Source organism: Pinus tabuliformis, chromosome 5_2, assembly GCF_031772625.1.
Source record: "Pinus tabuliformis cultivar Carrire ecotype Pingquan chromosome 5_2, CPIR1, whole genome shotgun sequence".
NCBI classification, from domain to species: Eukaryota; Viridiplantae; Streptophyta; class Pinopsida; order Pinales; family Pinaceae; genus Pinus; species Pinus tabuliformis.
In genome coordinates this window covers 740,818,551-740,846,091 of record NC_142306.1, presented here as the reverse complement: position 1 = coordinate 740,846,091, position 27,541 = coordinate 740,818,551, and positions in this window count along the sequence as shown.

Sequence of the window (27,541 nt, the reverse complement as noted above, 5' to 3'; positions counted from 1 at the left end):
TGATGCAACCAAGTACAAACAACTTGTAGGTAGATACCCACCACTAGAAGACTATGTATTTCATTTGTTGTTGGAATACTTTCTATATTCATGCAAAAGCCTTATGAAGGACATTGGTTTGTTGCAAAAAGAGTAATAAAGTACTTGAAGGGAACTCAAGACGTTGGACTCAAATATTCACATGTGACTTCAACTTGATTGGATATTTTGATTCATAATTTTATGGGTATAAGGAAAATGGAGTGTTTACCTCAAGTTATCTTATGAGTCTTGGATCATGAGTTGTCTAATGGAGGTCATGCAAGTTGTTAGTTCCAGTAGATTCCATGATAGAGATATAATTTTGGTAGCTTTGGAACAAACAAAAGAGATTACATGGCTCAGGAAAATTCTTGAAGACTTGCAGGAGAAATAAGTAAATCTACTCCCCTTCTGATTCACAATAATTTTGCAATTAATTTGGCCAAGAATCCCAAATTCCATGATCGAATCAAATATATCAACACAAAGTATCATTTGATTCAATATCATGTAGAGGCCAAGACTATTCATCTAAGACATTGTTCCACAAATGAGCAAATTGTTGACATCTTCACCAAAACACTTAGAAGATAAAATTTTGAAAATTTTATAATGATACTTGGACTCATAAACACCCCTTTGGATTAAGGGGGGTGACCTTAGATACCTAATCCTAGGGGATTGGGTGAATATCTTATAAATATGTAAATAAAAGGAAATATGAACAATTAGAATAGGAAGATGAAACCAAGTGTTGCTCTTGTATGTTATATAAGTCTATTCTCATCAATGCAACATCAATATAATTCAAGAATTATTCCTTGCCCCGACATTAAGGATAGGATGGAAATAAGACAAAGGTTATGGAGAAATGAAAATATATAGGATTTTTTGAAGTGTGATGTCAAAGTTGAAGAAATGATGGTTAATAAATAGAGTTCGAATCATCATTACTTCATGATCATAATTTTGAAGAATAATATATGAGTGTATGGATTAAGCAATCAACCTATAGATGTGAGATGCTTATTTGGTAAGAAAATAGTGGCTGGAAGAACAATGTTGTTTGAGATAATTAGAAAAATGATGAGTTGGAAGCGAAAATTATGTGCCTTACAAATTTATGAAGAGAAGCATAGTGAAGGTGGAAGAGTTCTTATTATTATTCAATATAAAAAGGCGATTGTGATAATGTTAAATGCATGGGACCCTAGATTAGAACAAATCTTTACTAAATTATGGATGTCTGGGTAGAAAAAGGTTCTTGTTAGGCCCCTATACTACTAGTGTAACCCCTTATTGTTATTAGTACAACCCACTTATTATATTGATGTACCCATGTAGTCCCCATATTGTTACTATTGCGCCCCATAGAAGCCCACTATTGTTATTATTGTGCCCTTACATTATTATTGTTAAGTCGGCTCTGATTATGTTATGACCCCTTAGACTCCTATATATAGAAAGGAGGTATTTTCATTTGTATCATCCAAGAATTGTTCATTTATGTAATGTAAAGGAGGTTGCCCCCTCGAAGAGGCTGAATTTTAAGGCGTTGATCTATCTTTTCTATCTTTTTCTTGAGCTGGTTTCATAACATTTGGTATCAGAGCTTTGGATTCTAGGGTTTCGCTGCTCCAAATAGGTCATCGTGGCATTTTCGCTATAACCTTTTTTTTGCGACGTTTCAGAAGCTAAAAAAAAACCCATTTGAGAAGAAATCGTACTGAACCTCGGGTCCAAATTTTAGAGATTTTCGCACTATATTTGCGGAGATATGATCTAAGGAAGTTGGTCTTTTTGCAGACTCCTAAATTACATTCCAAACAGGTGACCTGGGGAAAATCGTCATAACTTTCTCTCTGAGCATCGAATTGAAATTTCGTAAGAAGGTATAGAAAGGGGACAAATTGTAGTTTCTTGTAGATAGTTTTTAGAGCCAAAGCTCGAAACAGTGACACGTGGCACTTCATACAAGTTCGCTCTTCTGGAAAGGTCTATAATCAGGTCATCTTGGGAGATTGTGCATAACTCTTTCTTGGAGAATCCAATTTGGATCAGACTAGTGGCATTGGAAAGAGGACACAGAGGGCTACTATAGGTCGCAATTTTAGAACTCAAAGATCCGAAAGTACAGAGTTACAGTCATTTCAAGATCGAGCTCCTAAAATCAAGAAAAAGCAAGATGAGGAAGTTTGATGGCAAGGATCCAGTAAATTGGATACTTCAGATGGAGCAATATTTTGATCTACATGGTGTACCACTGTTACAAAAGGTATGTATTGCATCTTCATATTTAGAACCGGATCAATTTTTATGGTATGAAGGGCTTTGTTCTCGTAAACAACTTGTTACGTGGTCAATTTTCACAGAGGAAATGATAGCACATTATGAGGATACAAAGAGCAACACATTCTTTAGAGCAACACCACAACAATTGGAAAGAGTAAAAGGGCTTTGTGACATAGTGGAAAGCAAAACTATGGAAACCAGGAAGCATACCCCTCACAACTATAAAGATGGAAGTGTTGTTTCTCCTAGCTTCCACAACCTACAAGGGTTACACCACAACAATTGGAAGAAAAAAGAGAAAAAGGGCTTTGTTACAATTGTGATAGCAAATGCACTAAAGGTCATAAGTGTGCTGAGAATAAATTATTTTACATAGAATATGAAGAGGAGGAAGAAAAGGATCAAGAAACATCAAAAGAAGAAGATATACGCCAGGACCCCACCCCAGAGAAAGAAGAAATGAATCAGACCATATCTTGTAAAGCATTGGCAAGAATTACCACTCCTTAAACTCTAGAGATAGAAGGACATATCAAGAATAAAAAGGTTCAAGCAGTGAAATATCACATCGAGCATCAACAACAAGTTCTCCAAATTTTAAAGGATAACGCCACTTCGGTGCAAAATCAAACGAAGCAACAGGTAGATCAACATCGTAGTGAAAATTGTTTTGATGTAGGTGATTGGGTATTTTTACTGCTACATCTCAAGCAAGCTATTTATGAGAAGGAAATGTTGGCAATAATACATGCACTTAAAAAATGGCGACCTTACCGAATGGGAAGACTCTTCAAGGATGAGGATGTGGAAGCATTGTTTTGTGCTATTTCTATTATCCAACCAAATTGGATAAACGAAGCAAGTGATGAATGGAAGAAGGACGAAGAAGTATGGCCACTTATTCAAAAGTTGCAAAAGATCCCAATTTAAACAATATTGCCAGAAATTGAAGAGGAAGGAAAAATCATATTGGAACCTGGAGCAGTCACAGAAACAAGAACCCGACAGCTACGAAATCGATCAATTTTAGAGTATCTCATCAAGTGGAAGAAATTACCCACTGAAGATTCCACATGGGAGGACAAGAATTTTATACAGAAGCATCAAGAACTACTCAAACGTTGAGGACAACACTTTTTGAAGGAGAGGGGCATGTTAGGCCCCTATACTACTAGTGTAACCCCTTATTGTTCTTAGTACAACCCACTAATTATATTGATGTACCCATGTAGTGCCCATATTGTTATTATTGTGCCCCATAGAAGCCCACTATTGTTATTATTGTGCCCTTACATTATTATTGTTATGTCGGCTCTGATTATGTTATGACCCCTTAGACTCCTATATATAGAAAGGAGGTCTTTTCATTTGTATCATCCAATAATTGTTCATTTATGTAATGTAAAGGAGGTTGCCCCCTCGAAGAGGCTGAATTTTAAGGCGTTGATCTATCTTTTCTATCTTTTTCTTGAGCTGGTTTCATAATAGTTCTACTGAATAATCTTGAAGATAAGATTCTTGTAGGAAATAATAGTATCATGGAACTAAGAAAAGGAGAAAAAGAAGGAACAATGAGAGAAAATGATGAGAATGAATATCCTAAAGAATACGAGAACATCAAGGGAATCAACAATGTAAAAGAATGGAATAAAGAATATAATGAAGAAATTTCGATAGAGACATAACAAGATAATGCAGAATAAGAGATTATGTTGAGAGACAATAAGAGGTTTTTGTGTAAGAAATCTCAAATTAATGACGAAAATAGTATCAATAAAGATTGTTGTGAGCAGGTTATGGAAGATAAATTATTTGTGGATTTGAGAAAGGAGGAACAAAACAAGTGACTCGAGTGCAAATTCATGCAGAGGAGGCACAAAATGATGTAGTGGATTGTATATATGTGGGAGAAAGGGAGGAAAGATAACATAATGAGAAGACAACTTTCTTTCAAGTTTTCATTACAATTATCTACATGATAGTCATTTTTATGGCTTGAAATGAACTACGTAAGCCTGGTGAACAATTTTTTTATTTTTTATTTTCAATATGTTTGCTTCATATGTAGGTGTGATCAAAGAAAATAAGGAGATATTGAAGATAAAAAATGAATAAATGGGTAATGAGAATACCTTAGTTATGAGAAATATAGTGTTATGTTTTTATACCAATCAAGTTCAAGAAGCCCTCGGGGGCAGCTCATTTGGCGATGGTCGTGAAAATGAAGAGTTATGTGCGAGGAGGTTCAAGGTTCAAATCCCCTTGATTAACCTCTATCTACGAAAGTGGCATACGTAGGAACCTAGAGGTTCTATAGTGGTAACAATTGGAATCAACCCCATGTCACACAAGTACAAGACCAACCTAGTTGCCAATTCCTTTATATACAAAAAAAAGAGTTCAAGAAAAAATTAGATTTCAAAAGGGGAGCATTAAAAGTAGTAAAGTAAGTTTACGTTCAACAAACATACCTTGGGATTTAGGAGGAAAAGATGTAGCACATTAATCTATAATTGAAATTTTTTAAACCACAGAAAGAAGATAAATAAGACAAAATCAAGTGGAAAGATAAATGGCACAAAATTTAATGATAAGAATCCATGAACAAATTTTTATCCTTCGGAGTTTAATGCAAGAGCATCTTTTAAGTGAAAATTGTAGTTAATCTCTAGGGGGGTCTTAGCAAGGAATGACAGAAATTTGATTTCCTCATTGCCATATAATCATGTAAAATTATAGAAGAATTATATTTGTTATTGAAAAAGAGGGATTTGTCTCCATTATCACCATGTAATGAGTGATTCTCCTTAATATGGCATCAGGATAAGAGGAATGAAATATTTTAGGCATAACATAGGTTGTTGTTTATATTTTCAAGGATTCAATCCTATACATAAGGATGAGTCAAATTGTATTTTTTTTTTATAAATAACTCCTCTAAATGCAAAATCATAGCACAACATATAGTAGTAGAGTGAAGTGTAAAATAAAGTAGAGGCAAAGAGAGGAGTGGAAAAAATGTAGATCAATGAAGAGATCAGAGAACAAATTGGAGCAAAGATCAGTGAAATAGCAGAAGATAGAGAGTGAGTAGAGTGCAAGTACATAAAGACCTGTAAGCAAAGGTTGATTAATGAAATATTGTATTGATGAGCTCGATTTTGTATTATAATGTGATAGAATCCAAGTTTCATGCATATCTTGCTTTAAGTGTGTTTAATCCTTTATTTTCCTCTTGTTCTCTACATAATTAGATTAGTACTAGTAAAAATACTTTCATTTATTCCAACTGCTTGATCTCTCAGTGCTTTCTTGAAGCCTCTTATACGTTCTAATCAATGTAATATCCTAATTAATGGAAACATGATTTGACATAATTTGATTGTTTTTCCATCACTTGAAGTCCATGTAATGAACCAAACAACATTTCTTATTTCTCCCCAGTGATACTAAACTTCTCGATAGTTGGTTAATTAAAATGTTATTTAATGAGGATTAATCATTGTTTCTATTAGAGAAGTCCATTAACTAGATCGAATAATAGTTTCTTATTTTTCTCAATGATCCAATGTCCCCAATGACGTAGATTAGATCATTATATTATTTTCATCTATCTTAATGATTTTAGAGTGGAAAAATTAAAGGAATCAACTCACAAGACCATTTTTATCGGCGGGTCCCAATTTGTTGAATTGGGGTCTGAAATCTTCCGGAAGCAATTTGAGGTATCAAATGATGTTTTTGGAGCTTGTAATAACCCGTACTACATTTCACGATTATTTTGAGCACTGTAAATTTAATAAAATTAAATGGGCTGAGTTGGGGACACGAATTCCAAAGTTGAGGTGGAAGGGGAAGACTGATTGGGATGTTGACTTGCTTTGTGGAAACCATGGAGGTTGACAGGTGGAAAGCAAGGACAAAGGACTAAGTGGTACCATGATAATTTACTTGCAATATTCTCGCAAGTAGACCAACAGTGACAAGGCAAAACCAATAGAAAAATCAAGGGGTAGGTAGATAGTTGGGGTAAAATTGATTGGCTTATAGGCTTTGGGCCAGATTGGAAAATAACCATCAAGAAGAGGACCACGCAGAGGAGAAGGATACATGCCTTTTTTATGTCATGCATTACTACCAGAGAAGGGGCATCTGATTGAGGGACAATAAATTTTTACAATGTTGAACAGATTCATGTTTTGGAAGGAAAGGCTTGGTATGAAAGAGACCAAGGATAAATGTTGGAAGCTCTAGAGCTTTGGCTTTGTTAGCATAACAGATGATGGTTGAATACTTCCCACCGACTTATTTCTTGTTATGCAAATGACTTATTTATATAATACTTGATAATACCGTGTTTTTTTTCTTTTTTCTTTTTTTTTCTTTAATGTTGGGCGATGGAGTTGCCTATGACTTTGGAGCCTTTGTTCTAACTGTTTACGTGGCTTAATCCCATAGCATATACCCTCGCTCACCCTCTAGAATTCGGCTCATGGGTGACAACTACAAGTGAGTCTAGTTGTATCTCGTCTATGGTTGGGCGGAAATTCAGAGTCCCCATCACAGTTTCTATTTCTAGCACTAAAATATAAGTATTACTCCTGCCTTATATGCCATTGCATTGTTGTGATGTTTGTTAATAATATAAGTATTTTCCTGGTGGTATTGAGTAATAACTTTGTCCCTATTTGTTGAAGCCATAATGTCTCCATGCTTTTCTACACTCTCGCTTATGCATCTATAAGGGGATGTTTTATTTGTATAACAAACTTTTCGAACAATTTTCCCATTTGGATTGTAGAATCTTCCACACAAACCCCATGGCTTTATTGGGTTTAGATGGTGCATGACAATTAGGTCAGATGTTAATAACATTGTTATTCTTCCACATCTCCAAGTATGCATTAGCTGTAATCATCCATGGAGCATCCAACGTGAATCTAACCTTGATTTCTACGGCCTTTGGTACAAAATGTTTCATTGAGTTTTCTTCTATAGTCTATTTTTATAATTCCTGGGTAGAATCCTAGAAGACTACATGTCTGTTTAAATGTGTTTTGATTTGAAGTTAGAATAATGTAAGTTTAATTTAATTGGAATGCTTATAGTGGTATAGAGCCCTTTTTTATTGAATATGTGAGGTCTAGTATGAATTTTACATGGATTGGTCTTTCTCATGTATGATATCGATAGGTTGCTATTATATGCTAAACATCATTACCTGTCAAAGATTATGAAAGTTGACATTTGCAAAAAATAACCACAAAATTTTAGTAACAAGTCCTCGATAGATATGGTGAACTAGAGCATAGACACTAGAAACAAATAGATGCAATATTTTGGAGAGATTAATCCACACCTTCATATTACACCATACTTAGATGATGTTGAGCGAAGCGCTAGTTCCCACTACATTTTGGACCTGTAGTTGGGTTGGTTTATGATTTATAGGTAAGCCAATGCCTCATACTTATGATTCCAATAGATATTTGTTCTTAAGTGTTACAGGCATGGGTAAGTTTGTCATAAAACATGTTATGGTGATACTTTATGAGGAAAAGAACGACACAATTGTATAGAACTTTGTGAGAGGTGATTCCCTAAATATCTTAAGGGATTTAAGAAAGAGGTAATTTAAATATGTATGTCATCTTGAGAATAACAACTTTTAGTTTTTTCCTAAAAATTGCATAATAGATTCAGTCAAGCCTCTGCGTTGTTTGGGGTCTTATACTTTAAGTTGTTTTGAACGAATTTCCTGATAGTAATTACCCAGAAACAAACCAATGGTGTCATATAGCATGTAGTATGTGATGACTTATTTATGTCATTAGAATTTTCATTTGAGAGGATGCACAAACATTTTTCTGGAAAAATATAATGTTGAACGACGTCCTTAGCTTCTGAGGGTGTCCTCACAATTTTATTAATTAGTTCCTTAAGAAATTTGTTTTACTATCCATTAGATAACTCCCTCTCTGATTGACTTCATCAGGAATGTCCCCTGATGGTTGGTTCCTGTGTGTACTCTTTCTCTCGGTATGGTTCACCACATTCCAGTGCTCTTGAAACCTTTGCTCGGTAGGTCTTCGATACGGTTCTGCTTATCGATCCGATTCGACCCGATCGGATAACTTAGCCGAGCTTTCCTTAATTTGGACAAATTAACTTCACCTCACCCTGACCTTTTTGGCAACATTTGCATGATTTATAACAAAGGTGTGGTGTGTGAAAGAAGTCATATTACAACATGACTCTAGTCTCAAAATTTTCTCCGAAGTCTATGCATTATAATCATGATAGGCTAGGCTAAATGGGTTTGTCCATGCTTTATGGTTGATATACATAATCCGAAGATTTTAACAATGGGAATTAACTTGTAAATGTTGTATCAATTTGTAGTATAAATCCCATCATGTTTTCAAAATGGGTGTTGAAGAATGCAATTAAATCCAAGGTCCTTTGGATGGTTAATGGCATGCTATTTTTCTTGGTTATAATCAACATTATACATTTTTGTATTGGTTTGGTTTGTGAAGATTGGTACTACAACACTTCTCGTGTGCATGTATTGTAAAGTTTTATCATTTTAAGGATTAGCCTCTACTTGCAAAATGGTGACATTAACTATCTTCTTGAAGGTTATATGTTTGTTAAATGAGAGTATTAGGTCCTTTGAGACAGGTGGGTTAAATACTTGCTTACCTATTTTCCCCTCTACCTTAATATAATCTTGGATTTTCTACATAATTTCTCTTAGTCATTATCTCAATGTTAAGTCTCTAAATCAAGCAAGCTCTAACACATGGAATTTTTCTTGATCACATGTAGGGGGCCTTGAGTTTTTATTGGCTTCGATAAGAAACAATGTGCACTAAGCTCTACAATGTGTTTTTCACCTTGGGCTACATTCGATATTTGGTATTCCTCCATCATGAGAGAAAGCTTAGGCCAAATAATAAAATAAGAGATAAGATAATTTTATGAATGTCCAACTAAAATCTCCAAAGTAGTCCTAAAGGAGGACACAGATTGGGCAGCAGATTGTCACTGCATACATGTAAACATGATTTTTTTTCTTGTAGCATATGTGAGTGTGTAATGTTATTCCTTCCCTCCATTCAATATGCATTATAACTCTTGGGTTCACTTACAACTTGGCATTTGTTGAAAGCCTTTGTTCTCTTTATGGCTTGAGAGGTCCAAACATTAACGATATCATGTCTCTAATTTTGTAATAATTGATCATGAAAAAAGATAGAGAAAGGAAAAGAGAGGCAACTCTTCTCCTTGCCAATTAAAATCCACTCCTTCCTTTTCCTTGTGATATGTGTGCTAAGGCATGCCAACATATTGCAAGTCCAAATGCCAAACACCTATGTACAGAAGACGGAATAAAATTCCAAGACCAAGTCACATTTGAGAATATGAATATGGCATTAATAGAAAGACTTGGCCAATTTGTGAGAGGAAATTAAATCAAAATAATTTATAAATTCACATTTCCAATTATAGTATAGATATATGAGTAATTCCATATGTCACTGAATATTTAGTATTAGGGAAAAGTACCACAAATTATGAACATCGGGTTGATTGGTTAGACCATCAAGATATGATATAATTCCACTAAAACTTTTTGAAGAGAATGTTGTTGTTACGTGATGTTATCTTGATGAAATATTATTTCCACTTAGAAGCAGAGTATTGTTTGTAGATGCATTGTAAAGTAGGAAAAATCCTATGAATTGTCCTTGAACACTTAGATCACAAAAATCATGGCAACTTGAAAAGCTTGGAAAAGCATACCAGAATTTGGAGAGCCTTTGCAACATTGGTTGTCATTAGGTCATATCTATGAAGTATCATTGTTTGGCCATGGTATTGTGGTCTATTTAATCTTGAAAGTTTCTCATTCTCCTCATAACATGGTCTATTTAATATTGTTGCTCAGTATTAGTAATAATACTGAGCAACAATAATAATTTGAATCCTCATTGTATTTAATGGCTATGCACTTTGATATATATTAGCCATAGATTTTGTAACAAATGGGAAAAAAATTCAACCGACTATGAGTGGTTTCAATTGGGATTGTGATGACCAAGGATAGATATGGGTTAAGTCACACAAGCTTGGTTGAAACACAATTCTTGGTAAGAATGTATGAGTGCAATTAGATATTCTTGGTTTGTTTATCTCCGTGAACTTTTTCCAACACGATCTTAAAATTTTTAACATAATGGATTGTTGCATTATCTTATTATTGTTAACTTTTAAAGAACTCATAATGATGTTTATGTTTTATTTGAAAATTATTATGTAATGATATTATAACATGGAATTGAAAATCTCACCCTAATCCCAACCCAACGAGCATAGCTAAATATGGTTTGTTGTGTATATAAAAAAAGGATGAGAACATAACAAGCTTAATATGTAGAAGAGTTGTTTCACACACGTAGATTAAATAAAGGCAATGCAAGGTTTTCTTCTTGCCCATGCAAGTTATGTACATGTCAACCTATTCAATCTATTGTAACAACCTTAGTTTTGTTAATTAAATACTTCGCTCTTGAGTTTTAAGAAGTATACCCAAGTGCGTCTGGAGAAATCATCAATGAAAGTTAAGAAATACTTGCAGCCAGAGAATGAAGCAACAGGAAGTGGACCACATAGAACAATGACCCTCCATGCGCTTTAAATAGAACTCATGGACCAATCGGGTGTCAAGCCACGGATCAAGTGTCGGTAATACCGAGGAGAGAGTGAACCGTCGGATCACTACATATCGTGACTGTCGGATTGTAAGTTACAAAATGTACAACGGTAAAGAAACACACTTTACCTAACTCTATACTAGACCAAGTTGAACTTAACTATTTCCTATGTGTCGGAATATCCTAACATGTAGGAACTTACCCTGTAAATTGTTTTCTTGGTGGGGGGGCCTTGGTTTGCGTGCTTGCCTTGAGAAAGCTCTTTTTCCCTACAAAACACAAAACACAAAACTCAACACGGACATGCAAAGAAAACGAACCTTATGGCTCGAAGTTAGCTTTAGCAAAAAAAACTAGATATTTTCAAAAAATGAACCTTGCGGCTCAAAGTTAGCTTTGGCTGGAAACTAAATATTTTTCTCAATGTTTCTAATTTTCCGAGATCACCCTAAGGCGCAGGGAAAAGAGCATACGCATGAGAAAAATCCTTCCTTTCTGTTTCTGATTTGCCCAGATCGCACAGAGTCGCAGGGCAAATAGCATACGCAGAAATGAAAGGTATAGATCCGGTTAGAAAAAAAAGCTAAATAAACCGAAACCGAAATAAGCAGAGAGAAAATAACAGTAAACTGCAAATAAACACTGTATACCTCCAGATCTTAAAAATGACGCAGCTAGGGCTACCGGAAACCTTTTCGCGTGAAACGAAAGGGGTTCCTCACTGGAACAGATGCTCCGAACACAACAGAGCAGTCTCTCGGCCCGAAAGCAGTCAGAAACAGCAGATCTAGGAAACGACAGTCGAATGCAGTTCTACCGGCTTTAGATTTGGATAACCAACGGACGCGGCCCTCAAATAGCTCTGATACCATGTAGGAATTTACAGGGTAAGTTCCTCAGAAAGAACACCAAAAGGACACCGCTCACAACCAGATCACATATAAATACACCAGTATTTTTGACGTGGTTAAAACCCTCAAAGAGGGAAACAGTCCACGACCTGCGCCAACGTGGCCACTACAGGCAATTTATTAATCAAAGAATGAAAATTTACATAAGCTTCTTTCATGCATGGATTACCCGAACAATGACCCTCCATGCGCTTTAAATAGAACTCATGGACCAATCGGGTGTCAAGCCACGGATCAAGTGTCGGTAATACCAAGGAGAGAGTGAACCGTCAGATCACTACATATCGTGACCGTCGGATTGTAAGTTACAAAATGTACAACGGTAAAGAAACACACTTTACCTAACTCTATACCTAACTCTATACTAGACCAAGTTGAACTTAACTATTTTATCATTAGAAGAGATGTAAAATTTGATGAAAATAAATCGGCCTGCGAGCCTAGTCCGGCGGATGTGCCACCTCTTCCTATCTCTTCTACTTTTGAAAACATTTCTTCTTCAGATGATGAAAGTGAGGATGACAATCCTCCCCCACCTTCTCAGGATCCTCAACTTCCAAGATGGGTCCGTGCTACTCGGGATGCAGCAGGTGATCTTGCCGGTGATCCTACAGATCAGCGACGTACACGTTCTCAGTTTGAAAGAGCCTCTTCTTTACTGGCTCAAGCTCCAGTAAATCATGATCCTGACACTTTTGCAGAACCTTCAGGCCATCCACATTGGGAAGCAGCTATGAATGAAGAATATCATTCATTGTTGGCAAATGATACATGGGATCTTGTTCCTCTACCAAAGGGACGCAAACTTGTTAGATGTAAATGGGTTTACAGAACCAAGTATGGACCAGATGGGAAAGTTGATAAACATAAAGCTCGTCTTGTTGCTAAGGGCTTTTCACAGGTTGAAGGCATTGACTACACTGAAACCTTCTCCACTGTTGCCAAAATGAACTCTATCCGCCTTGTTCTTTCCCTTGCTGCCTCTTTAAAATGGGAAGTCCATCAGATGGATGTTAAATCTGCCTTCTTGCATGGGGACTTGCATGAAGAAATCTATATGGAACAACCCATTGGCTTCATCCAAACAGACTCCAGCCTTGTATGTCGACTTAAGAAATCTCTTTATGGTCTCAAGCAAGCTCCTCGGGCTTGGTATGCCAAAATGGATAGCTTTCTTTTAGAATCTGGCTTTTCTAGGTGTTATTCTGACAATACTGTCTACACCAAGAAAGTGGGCAACTCTCTTATCATCCTTGTTCTTTATGTTGATGATCTTATTCTTACTGGTAGTGATCCCAACCTTATAAACCATGTGAAGTCCAGCCTTAAAAAGAAATTTGAAATGACAGACTTAGGACACTTACACTATTTTCTCGGTCTTCAAGTCTTGCAATCCAAGGAGGGTATTTCCCTTTCCCAGTCCAAGTATGCTTGTGATATTCTTTGTCATTTTCACATGGAAGACTGTAAGCCAGCCCCTTCTCCCTTTCAGTCTGGAGTCAAACTTTCAGTCTCTTGTACTTCTCCTGAAGTTGATGCTACCTTATACAGTCAACTTGTCGGAAAACTCTTGTATTTAACCCATACTCGTCCTGACCTTTCCTTTGCTGTTGGCCTTGTTGCTCGTTTTATGCAAAACCCCCGTGAAAGTCATTGGAAAGCAGCTAAAAGAATACTTCGTTATGTTCGAGGTACAGTACAGTTTGGGATTCATTACAGTGCCAAAGCAGCTCCTCTATTAGTTGGTTTCACTGATTCTGATTGGGTTGGTGACCCTGATGATCGGAAGTCTACTGCCGGTTATGTCTTCACTCTTGGTTCAGGACCTATTACATGGGCTTGTAAGAAACAAGCTGCCATTTCTCTTTCGTCAGCAGAAGCAGAGTATCGTGGTGCCGTGGAAGCTAGTAAGGAAGCCTTGTGGCTTCGTCAGATCCTATCAGAGTTTGGCTTTGAGCAGCAGCATCCAACCACACTTTGGTGTGATAATCAAAGTGCCATTCAACTATGCAAAGATCCAGTCCAGCATCAGTGCAGCAAACACATTGAACTACACATGCACTTCATCAGAAAGCTCATTCATGACCATGTTCTTAAAGTGCAATATTGTTCAACAGATGATCAGGTTGCAGACATCTTCACAAAGGCTCTCACAGAGGCGAAGTTCACTAAACTTCGATATATGCTTGGAGTTCAGGAAGTTGTCACTAAGGGGGGATAGGCTCTAGTGCCTCCTTCCTTCTCCTATTGTGTCATATTTGTAAATCCTTCAATCCTATCCCAAGTTGTTCTTAAGGGGGGATGTTAGGATATTCCGACACATAGGAAATAGTTAAGTTCAACTTGGTCTAGTATAGAGTTAGGTATAGAGTTAGGTAAAGTGTGTTTCTTTACCGTTGTACATTTTGTAACTTACAATCCGACGGTCACGATATGTAGTGATCCGACGGTTCACTCTCTCCTCGGTATTACCGACACTTGATCCGTGGCTTGACACCCGATTGGTCCATGAGTTCTATTTAAAGCGCATGGAGGGTCATTGTTCGGGTAATCCGTGCATGAAAGAAGCTTATGTAAATTTTCATTCTTTGATTAATAAATTGCCTGTAGTAGCCACGTTGGCGCAGGCCGTGGACTGTTTCCCTCTTTGAGGGTTTTAACCACGTCAAAAATACTGGTGTATTAATCTGTGATCTGGTTGTGAGCGGTGTCCTTTTGGTGTTCTTTCTGAGGAACTTACCCTGTAAATTCCTACAATATGTAGATATTACTATAGCAGTGTTTAAACTTTATATGCCAATGTTTAGAGACAAGAAGATGTGTGATTTCTCTTAGTCTTATGAAAATTTCACTTGTTTGCACTCAAACAACTTGAAAGGTGATATGTATGCACTAAAAGAGGTGGTTGAAGAAAATGAAGACACATTTGTGAAAATTTCTTGCATGTGAGAAGGATGTAGTTATGTATTTCAAAGATTGGAAGTAGTGATTGACGTAGCCATGTTGGGGTTTTCTTCGTCACCCTTTGCACTATCAAAGACCGAACCTTGCAAGAACTGAATGGACTAGGATTTTGAGAATATGGAGCTTAGTTTTGTTTGCAACCATTTAAGAACATCGGTGATAGTACCAAAGGTCTATGGAGAACTCCCAAAACAATATTTTACCCCATTCTGGAAACTTCACAATGGGAGTCAGATAACACAGTAACCACTTTTATGTAGGTTTTAACCCTATACAAAAATTACTTGCAAACAAATTCTTAAAGCAAAAAATATACAATGGCGAGAACATAAAACTAATATACACAGACATTTTCCCCTGGATCCCAAAATCAGGACTACCAGATTTATTTTTCATTATGTTCCTTTCAATGTTATAATACATATATACATGTTGAAGCATTCATAAACCCCAATCCATTAAACCCAAATTAGAACATAATCGTAGTTCCCTTGACCAAATCTACAAATAACATGGGCAGAAAACCATCATTCCCAAAACCATGTGTGAAACCCATGCACAAAACCATGGGTAGGTTGCCCACCATCTTTGGGTCCTTCCCCCACCCTTAGGTAGGTTCGCGCCTAATTCTAGTCGTGGAAAGAATATAACACATACCCAACACTTTGGTTAGATAAGGGGATGCGTTATAGAGGTAAAAAAAATCCCCCTCAAGGGCTTCACCCTTGGTGCTATTTTACATAGAGATACATTTCCAATAGTGAAGAATCGCCTCAATTGGAGTCTATATGAAAAATTTATGCCATTGGAAGCCTTTCTTGTTTATGACTGCTATGATTCAGAGGACCCCACTTTAGCCCCCATTATACATGGAAAAGGGGCTAGCCATGTGATCATGATGGAGAATACTATAGAAGATTTAATATTGTAACTCTAGTTAAGAGTTGAAGGAGCCAAATGTAACCACTAATAGGCTATTAGGTTGTGTATAACTAGGCCAGTGGCCACTAAGAGGAAAATAGGTTCCATTCTATTCAATTTTATTCCATAGATGAACATAGTAGTTGTGAGTGGATATATAGAGAGAAAATAGAGAGGATTTGTGTATTGTAGCAACCCATGAGCCACAAGTCTCACTCGTTCGTACTTGCATCCATTTCCATTCAGAGAAAGAGCGAGCATATTAGCCTCACCTTCCAAGTATGTTTCCTCTGGTAAAGGTTTCTTAGGTCACATATTGTGTTATTATGGTTGTGTGTGATTGTATTTGTGTCTATTCTCTATTTTCCCTATTTCATATATTGCATGCATAATCATAACACAATGATTAATGAATCCATAAATCTAAGGGAAAATTAACCCTCAGTGTAAATTTTGAATTTTCATTATATCTTAGAAGATATGTTATGATGAACTGCCCAATAGAATATCCATGAAAGTTTATGGATCATATTGGTATCAAAGTAGGTGTCTAGGTATTTTATGGTAAGTTGCAGGGGATCTAGATCAATTTAAGCAGAAATCCATAGAAACCCAGTCATGGTTGACGAATCTATTAATATCCCTCAATACATGGTAGATGAAAGGTTCTTAAGGCTAGAAGAATAGGTTGTAGACATCATATGTAACATGAATATCTTTATGGAAACTCTAGCAAATATGTTGGGAATGAGAGAAGATGATTGTTCCAACTAAGAGGTCAAATTAGAGGGGAAATTGGAGGATCCAAAAGAACTAGAAAGGGAGTCTACGAAAGAATATGAAAAGGAACAACTCAATTTGAGTGACATTAACCATTCACAATCCTTGTTTGAGATGAAAGCAAAGGTTCACATCAAGCCATGTCAAGGTGAGAATTATGTTTTGAAGTTAAATCACTGTTTGTGACAATTATAGGTTTATTTTAGTGTTCACCACATAGAGGAAGAATATAAAATTTTGTTTGCGTGTCTAATTTAGAGGGTCATGCCATGACTTGGTGGGAAAGCCACACATAAACCTTAATACTGGAGGTAGATCGTCTAGTGACTAAGCGGGTGGATTCAAAACTATCATTAAGTCATAGTTATACCATATTAGGTATGTAGAGGACTGGTGTATTTGGTGGCACTACTTCAGGTAGAGATAGGGGTAGAGTGCATAAGAGTGCACCATAGAATTTAAGAAGATGGCAATAATGTTGGGTATCTCGCCAAGGAACCTAGATGTACTCCACAAGTATATGGGGGGTTTACATAGCCATCTGTGAAAGCAAGTGATGTTTTTCAATCCTAGGATGATTGATGGGGCTAGTGTACAAGCACAATACTTAAGAACACAGGCCGAAAGTAAGGGAAATCGAGTGGGTCTAAGTAGAAGGAGCATTAGGAAGCTTTCAATGAGGGGAAGAAGAAGTGGAAAGGGGAAAACACAAAAATACAAAAACCACATCATACCAATGCAAAGATCCCCACAACCACTAAAACCATTGTAACATCAATGGGTATATAGAAGAGAAGCATTAGAACTTGCATCTAGATCTCAACCTAAATAAATGAAAGAATGATGCTAAGAAGAAAAATATCATGGCCATAGATTCAAGTAATTAGGTGGAAAGAAACTTAGATGTGGATGTGAAGATTATTTGTACATTAGTGCAAAATGAGGTGAATCTGAGTGACCTTTAACAATAGGAAGAGAATGAAATGACTAGACTCTTCCATATAAAGATACAAGTTAAAAAGACGAAAATTGATGCTTTATTCAACTCAGGATCATAGATGAATCTCACAACAGTAGATCTCATCAATAACCTAGGACAAGAGACTCATGACCATCCTAGCCCATATCTATTGGGATAGGTCAACAAGGAGACGTAGATAAAGGTAACAAAGTAGTGTAAAATCAAATTTACTATTAGTGTTGATTTTATTGATGAAATAGAATTGGATGTAGTTCTACTTGATGTATCTGGTGTTGTTTTTGGGAGTCCATATATGTATATGTGGGATGTGATATTCATACAAAGAGCCAACCAACATCACCTCATCAAGGACATAAAATCCTTCATCATCAACATGCACAAGGGTAAATCAAATATCTCGCTGATATGTGCCAACTAGGCCAAAAAGTTAGTTAGTTCCAATAAGAAGTATGTTCTGTTGTTTTCAAGAGAAAATCAGTCTATAGAAGAATCCATGAGAGCCAAGTCATCCTTTGAGGGGTGCACTAAGGAATATAAATAACAACTAGAATATTAGTTATTATAATTGTACATGGGTGTGCTATAGGTGCTAAAGGGATACCACCTAAGAGGGAAGAGGAGCACGAGATGAAATTGTTACCCCACTTTCCATTGTCATACATTGGGTTGTAAAGGTAGACCGTTATAGGGGAAAACAAGGTGAAGAAGCAGGGGTATGAACTACTAGAACAAGGTGTCATTTGACCATGTACCTCACCATGTGGGTCACCCATCATCATTATGTCAAAGGAGGACAAGATTTGGTGGACATGTACTGATTAGGGCATTACAAAAAAATACGCTCAAGAATAGGTACCCTTTCCTAAGATAGATGATTTTCAAGATTAGTTGCAGTGAGCCAAATACTTCACCAAGTTGGATTTAAAGTCAGGATATCACGAGGTTGAGGTCAAAGAAGAATATACCTAGAAGACTACCTTCAAAACCAAGCAAGGTTTGTATGAGCGGTTAGTCATGTTGTTTGGCCTATGAAATGCACCAACTATGTTCATGAGGTTAATGAATCACATATTGCACCCTTTTATAGACTCATTTGCTATTGTTTATTTGGATGATATACTAGTATACAACGCTAGCCGGGAGGAATATTTCTCATATTTGATGTAGGTGTTAGGGGCATTAAAGAAGCACCAACTATTGGCAAATCTCAAGAAGTGTGAGTTTTCACAATAGCCTTTGTTGTATATGGGATATGTGATAGGTAAAGAAAAGTTAAAGATGGATCTTGCCAATATGGATGCCATCATGAAGTGATTGGTGCTTATTAATGTTTTTGGGGTCAAGAGTTTCGTTGATGTCGCACAATTCTGAGGAAATTCATGGCCTCATTTTCAACTGTAGTAGCACCACTCCACACCATGAAGATGAGCGGCCAGAGTTTCCAATGGGGAAGGGTCAACATAGGGTCATTGAGAAGTTAAAGAAGAAGATTAGTCAAGCAATAGTCCTAGCATTAACAAACTTGCGACATCCCTTTCAAGTGGAAGTAGATGTTGGTGGGTGTGCTATGGGAGTGGTCTTGATGTAGGGAGGAAGGTTGGTATGCTACCATTATGAAGTATTTCATGGGGTAGTTCTCAACTACCCTACTTATGATAAGGATCTCTATGCCCTAGTGCAAGTTGTGAAGAAGTGGGAATAATATCTTATGGAAAAGCAGACAATAATACACAAATATCACCATCCACTACAGTACCTGTAGGCCCAAAGTAAGTTACAACATACCAAGCATTGCAAGTGGATGGGGTTTTTACAACAGTTTCATTTAGTGATAAAGTACAAAAAGGGAAACACAAATAAGTTGGTAGACATGCTTTCAAGGCCATCCACATGAGATATCACAACCTTGAGAATTCTTATGCACATGGAGATTTTCACTCATAATGCATATATAGAGGATGAAGACTTCAGGGAGGTGTTTCAAGAGTTGCAAAACCAAAGTCTTGTGCACAATTATGACAACACAATCGACTACCATCTCTTAAATGGGTTACTTTACAGGTTAGATAAGTTATGTGTTCCTAAAGGTGAGCAATTGCAACTGATCATAGAGGCTCACATCTCCAAAGTTGCAAGAAATTTTGGTGTAGGAAAGACAATGACTCACTTGTAGAGGTGTGTGTATTCGCTTATGATGCAAGAAGAGGTAGTTAGGTTCATAAGACGATGCATGTTTTGTTTTGCCATCAAGCTTGGTAATAAGAAACATGGTTTATAACATCCTTTGTGTGTACCTACTTGTCCTTGGGAAAGCATTTCCATGGACTTTGTAGGAGGTTTACCAACAACCAGGAAGGGATATGAAACCCTGTTTGTGGTAGTTGTTAAGTTTAGCAAGTTGTGTGTTCTAATGCTTTGTAAAAAGACCATAAGTGGGCAAGAAGCAACAAACATGTTCTTTGGATAGGTTTGGGTGGACTTTGGGAAATCAAGGAGCATCAGTTTAGATAGGTACACAAGATTTTTTAGTGAAATTTGGACCACATTGTGCAAGAAGATAGACACGAAGTTGAAGAGGCCTCCACCATTCCATTCATATAAAAATGGACAAACAAAAGCAGTCAACAAGACTTTGGTGCAACTTTTGAGGGGTTACAATTAGAAGCATCTGAAGACTAGGGATGGAAATTTTGTGTATATACAATACTCTTATAACATAACAATACATATTTCTATTGGTAAATTTGCATTTATAACTTGTTTTGGATATTTGCCACCTTCACCTTTGGATATTGCATATGGAAAACAAGGAGGGGTTAGGGAGGATCTTATAGGGGATTCCTTAAGAACATAAAAATTTGTTGAAAAACAAATCCATCTACAGGTAGAAGAGACATTACGAAAGTTGTAGAAATTAGGTTGTAGATTTGCCACTGCTCTTGAAGTTTTAATCAAAATCACAAGACACAAACCTACTCTACTGCTATGTGAAATTCAATTCACAATTTAGAACATCAATCATAAACATGCCATAAGAAATAATGCACATGCACACAATATTTTTCTAGGGGAAAGTAATCTACTAAAAACCCCTTCATCCTTGTGTCCATTAATCAGATGGATAGATATGTATTACAATTGCTCTACTCAACTGAGCTCAACCTGCAAGTGAATAACCTATCTCTCTTCCAAGTGAATAAATTTGACCCAGAATTAGTAAATTTCTAGCCTCACCTGAGCCCCTATTTCCTTGCACAATTCTTTGAGAAATTCAACCCCTATTATTTAGGAAATTCCTTAAATTGATTGTGCAATTCCCAAGGTAGGTCCACCTGACCTCATGCAACACCTATACACTAACTTAGTTTACAACTACTGGTTAACTGCCTTAGAAACTCCACCACAACTGGGAAACTTGAATTCTTTGCATGCATGAACTAATTTTTAGTTGATCGATCAGTTAACTAGATGATCTCTGAGTTAGAGTGATGTCCTATTACTTAACTGACCACCAACTAGTTCCTCCAATAGTTATAACTAGTTTAACTTATTACAACTGAAATTAATTCAACCTAGGCTCCTAAAATTTAGGAATCACTGCACATAACTGAAATTCATGCCCCTAACTCGAATTAACTGAGCTAACTGAGTGACAAGAACCATGTCACCTCAGTTAACTCATCCAAGTTATCTGTTGATGTGAAATTTTGATTTTTCTCAATTTAATCAAGGAAAAATTAAACTAAGAATTTCTTGTTGCATTTTTCAACACTCCCTCTCAGCAAGAAAGGGATTATCTGCTACCTCGATCCTGCTCCTATGGAACTCGAACTTCCCCCCTTGACATGGCCTTTGTCAAAATTTCAGCATCTTGTTCCTCTATCGGAATGTATTAAAGCAACATTACCTGCCTTCGCACACAGTCCTGTAAATGGTGATATCAGATATCTATATGCTACCAGATTCTCAAAGAGCTTAATTGTAATATTCCCTTTTCTTGATATGCTCAAAATGGACAAAATCTACCCATGGTATTTACCATGGTATTTTCCCATGGGATCTGCCCATGGTATTTGCCTTCATTTTTTGAGGAAAAATAATAAAACAAGGTTTCTAGAGAGTCCATCAAGCCTATTAAAGGGGATACAAGCTAAGCATTTGGATCATCTTGAGTTTGTCTATCTTATTGTATGTTTATTAAGAACTAGGCTTGGTCAGTTCTAGTTGGATCTAGGGACGAAAACCCCACGGATATTTTGCTTGGTGGATCCTTCCGGGGTCCACGATTGTGCCTTAGTGTCTAGGAATTTCCAGTTGATGAGTAGCCACGCATGCCATAAGCAAGGGCTTCATGGTCAATCACATTAGCATGTAATATTTTATGATTATTAATAGAATAAGTGGCTGCTTTATTTTCAGATCCCTTGTGTTTGGTGTTCAATTTCAAACATTTCTAATTAGAACACTCAAGTGTGCTAAATCTATTAATTTTTTTGTTTTGTTCGGGATCTTATAGTGTATTAAAGTTGTGCATCCTGCCACCCTGAAAATTTTATGGAAAAAACTTCAGTGGGATTTATTTTGACACTAACCGACATGCCCATCTTCGGTGGTACTTGATATCACTCTACTTTTGGAGTCTTATTTTTCAGTTGCGACCATAAAAATCAAGACGCTACTCTCCAAGTCTTCGACATTATTTTGGGCACGATTATTTTCAGTCATACGCTGAGGAGTCCTTCATATTGTAGAGGGCCACATAGCGATCGAGGATACCTGGACCATTTGGATTGTGTTGTTACATAGTGGAGTTGTCGTCCTTTTCTCAGACGGGCATTGATCTATTGTATCCTCGAGGAGCGAGTTTCTCCTTATCCGTCATGACAGCCGAAAAGTAATATAGAGGTCAACCATATATTTATATTTCTCGAGAGTTTACTATTTTGAAAGTTATTTTTGAAACCCACATCAAAGAAAGGAGCTCAAATTACTAGTCTAATTGTGCTCAAAATCTTCAAGACACCCAAAATAAGTTCCAATCTCAAATCAAGTGCCAAGGCCACATGCATTATAATTGTTGAATGATCAGGTCGTATTTGCCTCTGAGATCAACATTAGAGCAAGTCTTGTTGAATTACAAGTCTAAACTGATTGATTGCTCCAGGGCCGTGCTAAAATTATTTTCTAATAGTAGAAGGTTGAATGCTCATGAAATCAAGTGCTGGTGTGTTGATTTACACACCATTGTATTGTGGATGATCCATAGCCGTAGTCCATTTCTGAACCAAATTTTCTAAAATTGAAGTGATCCAGTAAGACAAATTTGCAATTTCTATATACATTCAAGAGAAGAACGAGTATCCATTTCATCTCCAATAGATAAGATATCCCTAGAAAATCCAGGAAGGTTCGATCTCTGTCAATAAAAGAAGGCGCACTGCTGGAATTTACAGAGAAAAAAGGATAGCAGTTCTTCCCACGAGGATTTTGGAACAAGAACCACTGTGTCTGCCTCGAAAATTCATTGTGTTTTCCAGGTACAAGCCAAATTGTAATTCATCCACCATGCAGAAGCTGGACCGAGAGACCATAAACCTCCAGGCCACACCATTGCACGCAGGCCATTCTTTATGTGCTTGACCACAAGGCCAATGCTTATTTTCACTGTTCTGCTGTTGTTGGGTATTCATCGTTGCATTGGGCTGAGGGTCTATAACCCACCACGACAAAAGGGCATAGGATCGAAGCCGCTTATACACCAGACACCATACGCCGACATGCCAGAATCTTGTGCACAAGTTTGATTCTGTCATTCACCAAATCAAGATTGCTCACACATCCCTCATTGTATAGAGCCATCATGCGTTGACCTATCGAGCGATTTTCTTTGTTGTGAGGGATGAAAGTAAAACCTGTCGTATCACTCAGCCAAGGTTGATATTTCATTGGGGGCGAAAGGTCTGAATGCATCACTCATAAATTATATTTTATAAAAAGTCAAAATTGAATTGGCAGGGTAATAATAAAGAATTTCATGCCCTTTTTATAATATGTGGTGGTGCATTGGTTTATGCAGTGAAGAGGTTTATTAAAATAAAGCGAGGTGATGAAAGGTCGGGTGTTAAAAGGTATGGTAGACTTTTGCCATATTCTCGGTCACATGAATTTATTTGCTAGTGAAGCTTTAGCATGGCGAAAATTGAGGAGGCATTTGTTATGTGAAAATGGGATTTTCCATAGAAAACGATCATACAATTTTGGACAAAATTTTATGATGAAATAGAAGAAACATGTGTCTTTTGCAACAATACCACTTTAGACTAGAATAATAGGTTTTTCTCGAAAAGAGTCTATGTCATTCTGTAGCAAAAGTGCCCATTGGAAGTGAAGGAAAGACAGGGAAGAGGGGCTAAAATCTTCACACTTGGATTCGAGCTACAACGTATGAAGTTAGTCATAGACCTTCATAAGTTGGAGGAATTAGACACATGTCTATCTAGGGTAGGGTAGCCAGAATGGAAAAAAATCGATTGGGCTCTCAAGTCATCCATGCTTGAACTAATACAACCCAAACACTAGGAGCATCCTTGTGAAGAGGTCAGGCTCACAATTGCTTCTTCTCTCACCATGATCATAGATTTAATGATCCTAATTCAAATAGGAATGTAACAAATTACAAATATAACCATAAATACAAAGATGCAACATAAATAGCACTTCATTTGAGTACTATCAAATACTGAAATATGTTACAAACATAATGGAAATAAGGCTAGCTCGGGCGATGGTAGCATATCTATGAGAAGAGATGCGGCAGTTACATGCCTTTGAACCGTGTTACAATGAGGCTCAAGGGAATATTTATTATTGAAAAACACGAGAAAACCCTAAACAACCAAAACCCTAACCCCATGAGAAGTAACACTAAGAGTTTGTGGGCCCCCTTAGGGTTAGTTGGGCAACCAACTTCCCTGGGTCATAACTTGGTCATATTATCTCATTTTGGTGCGTACGATACCTTGTTGGAAAGGTCTCCCTGAGGCAAGGGGCCTGCAACGGACCTCAAAAAAATGTTGTTTAGGGGGTCAAAACCGCTCCGGAAGTTCATGACCCGAAAAACTGTTAAAAATAGTAAATGTTGAAATAAACAAGGAAACAAATGAAACTAACTAGAGGTCTAGGTGGGTAGGTGGGTGGCCACCAATATCCACCCGAATCATTTAACATCACCACTACTTCCTTACAATAATGTGATCATGAGAGATATATTGAAGTTGATAGTAGAATCCCTTCAAGCGTTGAACAACATCATACTTCCTACCTTTTAGAAGCGACACAAAATATTAGAACTCATGGAAGAGTTCAACTTTGGCACATTCATGCTGAATCTAGAATGTGACAAATTAATCTTTTAGTTTCTCGGGACCATTTTCATCAACTCATTGAGACAATGTCAAAATAAGCATGCAAAAGATTGTGTCCTTTTTCCTAGAAGGAGATGTTGACATCTGCAAGATATTAATATCCAAACTATTGACCATTTGGATGAAGGAACTGATTGTATCACTAGCTGCCTATGATCTAGTGGAGAAGTTGGTCACGGAAAACCTAAAATTTCTCAGAAGGGTGCTGACTAGGAAGGAGCTTAAAACAATTGATGGAAGAAGCAAGAAAAAAGGTAGTAAAACTTACACCAAGAATGAACTAAGAAGGAGAGGACTATGCTTTATCTGCAGGGGACCTTGGGAACTTAACCATTCATGTCCAGGTGATATGAAGGAGGCAACAACGACAGAACAAGAGGAGATTCCTTCAGATCATGGGGAGTCTTTTGTAGTAGGGTCTATTGATTTTCAAGGTGGCGAGCAATCATGTTATATTATTCAGGGAGTCTTACAGGATGACAATAATTTGGAAGTGCATGAGGAAATTCTATCTAATGGTATTGATGAGGTAGAATCCTATACAACTGAGTCCATAGGTCTCTATGGGAATGTCCATAAATAATATGAGCAGTTAAATATAGATAACAATCCACTAGTGCATCTATGTTCAACAATTGGAGAGGATGAACAACATATTGTCTTCACATGTGGAGGAGGTCAGGGAAAATTGAGTGAGGAGCCAACAATAGTGAACCAACATGATGAACATGATCACGAGGAGCAGCATGAAAGACATAATGTGCAAAATGAACCATTCCCAGAGAGTCGGTCAAAGGCTCAACTTGGGCATCTGATGCAGACAGGTACAGAGACATTCAACAGAGCACCAAAATCACCAATACAGAACTTTCAGGGAAGGATCACACATTTCAAGGCACATCTTATGATGTTGAAGTAGAGAGTTCAGACAACCCGAGACACTATCTTACATGAGAACAGAAAAATTGAGGAGCTCATAAGGGTATATGTCGATTGAGCGACCAAGTTGTTTAGTGTAGAAGAAAGTCTCAAGTCCCTCACAAGACAACAAGAGGAATACAGTTGGGGTGTTCGAGAGCAACCCTCTAAAGGAGTACATATATAGGGATTGCAGGACTACCATCCTACCTTTATACATTAGGGCATAGTTCTCCAAATGGATCATGTTGGGTGACTGGGTGGAGTAACATGAGTTGAGCAACATGCAACATCAACATAGTAGACTTATTCCATGTGCAAGCATTCTTGCATTAGATCCTTCCCATGAGATGGATTGGCGAGAGATTATGAGTTGGAACTCTATTGATGGGATGATTCCTAGGAGGATACCCTTAGCCAAGGGCATATTGAATCTTGGGCCCTTAGGCACAAGAAATGATGGAGGGAGAAAATGGTATCATAGCCCACAGGTCCCGGGATTTAGTGGCATTGGGATCTAGGTGAATCTACTGAGGGCAGGATTCGACAGAGGATTGTTTGGGATCTAGGTGAATCTATTGAGGGCAAGGTTGGCCGGAGGATTGCTTGGGATCTAGGTATCGAGGGATCATTCAAGATCATTTAGCATGGATGCATGGAATAAAGCACTGGTTTGTATGGGATCCTGGTATCAATATACAAATATTTTTGTTGTGGATAGAAGTGGATTGCTTGAGGGCAAGCAATCTTTGGGCGAGAGGATTTGTAATATTCCCTTTTCTTGATATGGTCAAAATGGACGGAATCTACCCATGGTATTTATCATGGTATTTTCCCATGGGATATGCCCATGGTATTTGCCTTTGTTTTTTGAGGGAAAACAATAAAAGAAGGTTTCTAGAGAGTCCATCAAAGCTATTAAAGGGAATAGGATCTAAGCATTTGGATCATCCTGAGTTTTTCTATCTTATTGTATGTTTGTTGAGAACTAGGCTTGGCAAGTTCTAGTTGGATTCCGAGATGAAAACCCCACAAAGACTTTGCTTGGTGGATCCATCTAGGGTCCACGATTATGCTTTAGTGTCTAGGAATTTCCACTTGATGAGCAGTTGTGCATGCCATAAGCATGGGCTTCACGTTCAATCACATTGGCATGTAATACTTTATAATTATTAATAGAATAATTGGCTACTTTATTTTCAGATCCCTCGTGTTTAGTGTTTAATTGCAAGCATTTCTAATTAGAACACTCAAGTGTGCCAAATCTATTAAATTTTTTGTTGTTTGAGATCTTACATTAATGCAACTTTGGTTGTCACAATAGATCACTATTGGATCCATCATCTGACCAAACAGTCCCAAAAGTATCCTTCTCATCTAGATCATGTCATATGCTGCTTGAATTGCAGCCATGTATTTTGCTTATGCCGAGCTGATTGCCATAGATATTTTCTTCCTGCTGTACCAGGAAACCGCTGCGGACCCAACATTGAAAATCTCGCCCAATGTACTCTTTCGGTCATGTAACATCAGCCTCACTGCTCCCATAATAGTATAGTTCTTTCTCTCAACCACCCCATTCTGTTGTGGGTTGTGGGGTGTTATTAA